This window comes from Camelina sativa, chromosome 20 (assembly GCF_000633955.1).
Source record: "Camelina sativa cultivar DH55 chromosome 20, Cs, whole genome shotgun sequence".
Taxonomy (NCBI): Eukaryota; Viridiplantae; Streptophyta; class Magnoliopsida; order Brassicales; family Brassicaceae; genus Camelina; species Camelina sativa.
In genome coordinates, this window is record NC_025704.1 from 17,427,113 (window position 1) to 17,430,281 (window position 3,169).

Consider the following 3,169-nt stretch of genomic DNA (forward strand, 5'->3'; position numbering starts at 1 on the left):
CTCTATCTCGACATTTGCCAGTAGAGCCAAAGACATTTGCGCATCGCCATTTCCAACCCCACCAAACACCCATAGCAAATAGTGTGGACCAAGATGAACCCGCAACATCCCCTGCAACAGCCAAATTCATATACAACCATCCAAATAAAGTTGTACTAAAAAACGCCTGTCGCTTCCGGACCGGTACAAGGCGAGTCCAAACCCCTGACATCGCCGGGCAGTCTCGCAGGACATGCACTATCGACTCCTCTCCTCCTTTACAAACTTGGCAAATATTTGTCTCACCAAGATGCCTTCGATACCTCTCCTGATTTGTCATGATTGCTTGCTGAGTAACCAACAAAGAAAAATTCTCACTCTCTCCGGAGCCACCACCCTCCATACCCTAGCATAAAAGGCTTCCATATTCTGCCGAGGTACCCGGTTTGTATTAAGTAACATACAGGCAGACTTTACAGAAAAACACCCATCAGCTGATCCTCCCCAAGCTAGCCGGTCTTTAGCTCCCGTGACATTGTCAAGTACTACTGCAGACAACTCCAACCTTGTGTGATGATCCACATACGGAAGTATACTGCTCAGAACCCAACCTGTATCATCCCTCCATAAATCTTTAACCCGAAGTGTATTCCACTCCTCTGGTAAGTCTGTAACTGTACACTCCTTTAACGGTCGCGCTGATAACCATTTGTCATCCCAGAAACAAATATCTCGACCATTTCCCAACACCCATCTATAGCCTTGGCAAACAACATCACGCAGGCCAACTCTTATACTTCGCCAAGTTGAGGAACCAGGTTTCTTAGCAGACATCCACGCCTTATCCTGCACTCCTCCAACCTTGTACTTCTTTCGCAAGACAAGAGCCCAGAGACTGGTCTGATCCCCCAGTAGACGCCAGCCCAATTTTGCCAAAAGAGCTTTATTCATAGTTTGTGAGGCACGAATCCCCAAGCCTCCCTCGCAGCGAGGTAAGCAAACTCTGTCCCATGCAACTAAATGCTGCTTTCTCTGCTCTGGTGTACTACCCCACAAAAAGTTTCTCGAGGCTCTATCCAATCCATCAAGAATGGACTTAGGCAACATAATTGTGCTCATTGTGTGAACCGGTATTGACGAGANTCAGCCAAATTCATATACAACCATCCAAATAAAGTTGTACTAAAAAACGCCTATCGCTTCCGGACCGGTACAAGGCGAGTCCAAACCCCTGACATCGCCGGGCAGTCTCGCAGGACATGCATTATCGACTCCTCTCCTCCTTTACAAACTTGGCAAATATTTGTCTCACCAAGATGCCTTCGATACCTCTCCTGATTTGTCATGATTGCTTGCTGAGTAACCAACAAAGAAAAATTCTCACTCTCTCCGGAGCCACCACCCTCCATACCCTAGCATAAAAGGCTTCCATATTCTGCCGAGGTACCCGGTTTGTATTAAGTAACATACAGGCAGACTTTACAGAAAAACACCCATCAGCTGATCCTCCCCAAGCTAGCCGGTCTTTAGCTCCCGTGACATTGTCAAGTACTACTGCAGACAACTCCAACCTTGTGTGATGATCCACATACGGAAGTATACTGCTCAGAACCCAACCTGTATCATCCCTCCATAAATCTTTAACCCGAAGTGTATTCCACTCCTCTGGTAAGTCTGTAACTGTACACTCCTTTAACGGTCGCGCTGATAACCATTTGTCATCCCAGAAACAAATATCTCGACCATTCCCCAACACCCATCTATAGCCTTGGCAAACAACATCACGCAGGCCAACTCTTATACTTCGCCAAGTTGAGGAACCAGGTTTCTTAGCAGACATCCACGCCTTATCCTGCACTCCTCCAACCTTGTACTTCTTTCGCAAGACAAGAGCCCAGAGACTGGTCTGATCCCCCAGTAGACGCCAGCCCAATTTTGCCAAAAGCGCTTTATTCATAGTTTGTGAGGCACGAATCCCCAAGCCTCCCTTGCAGCGAGGGAAGCAAACTCTATCCCATGCAACTAAATGCTGCTTTCTCTGCTCTGGTGTACTACCCCACAAAAAGTTTCTCGAGGCTCTATCCAATCCATCAAGAATAGACTTAGGCAACATAATTGTGCTCATTGTGTGAACCGGTATTGACGAGAGAACTGCCTTAGTAAGAGTAAGTCTGCCCGCCATACTCAACAGCCTACCCTTCCACCCTGCTAACCGTGATGTAACTTTCTGAAGAACCTCTCCAAACGTATCTTTATTAATTCTCTTCTGCAAAACTGGCATTCCCAAGTACTTACCCAAGTCCTTAGTTGCTTTGATCCCACTCTCATCACTGATCTGCTGCCCCAATTCTCTCGAGACATTTTCAGAGAAATTTTTTTTAGATTTCTCTAGGGACACCTTCTGTCCTGACGCAACACAAAATTTCTCCAAAATACGCCTAATCACACGGACTTGACTCACCGAAGCTTCAGCAAAAAGAATCAAATCATCAGCAAAACAGATATGGGATAGTTTAGGGCCTCCACGAGACAAAGCAATAGGCTTCCACTCGCCCAACACAATCGAACTATCAATCATATGACAAAGCCGTTCAAGGCACAACACAAAGAGGTAGGGAGATAAAGGATCTCCCTGTCTCAGACCACGGCCCGGAGTAAACGCCTCTGTTTTCTCACCATTCCAGAGAATTGTCATTGATGGATCTCTCACACACTAGAGCACCCATTGAACCCAACAGTCATCAAAACCAGCCGCCTTCAATGTGTCTTCTAAGAAATCCCACCTGATTCTGTCATATGCTTTCTCCAAATCCAATTTCAAAAGCATCCAACCCTTACGCCCTTTCTTTCTACGCATCGAGTGGACCGCTTCTTGAACCAACACAATATTGTCAGTGCTCAACCTCCCCGGTATGAAGCTTGACTGTGCTGGACCAATAAGTTTCGAAATCACATTCTTTAGACGTAGCACCATTGTCTTCGTAATAATCTTGAACAAGACGTTGCAAAGACTAATGGGTCGGAACTGGTTGATTCTCTCCGGTTTCGGCACCTTTGGGATCAACACGACCAGGGCATCATTCGTGCTAGGTGGTAACTGACCTGTGACAAAGAAATCCAAAGCAAATCTCACCACAGATTCCCCAACCTCTCCCCAACAACTCTGATAAAATATGGGCTGGTAGCCATC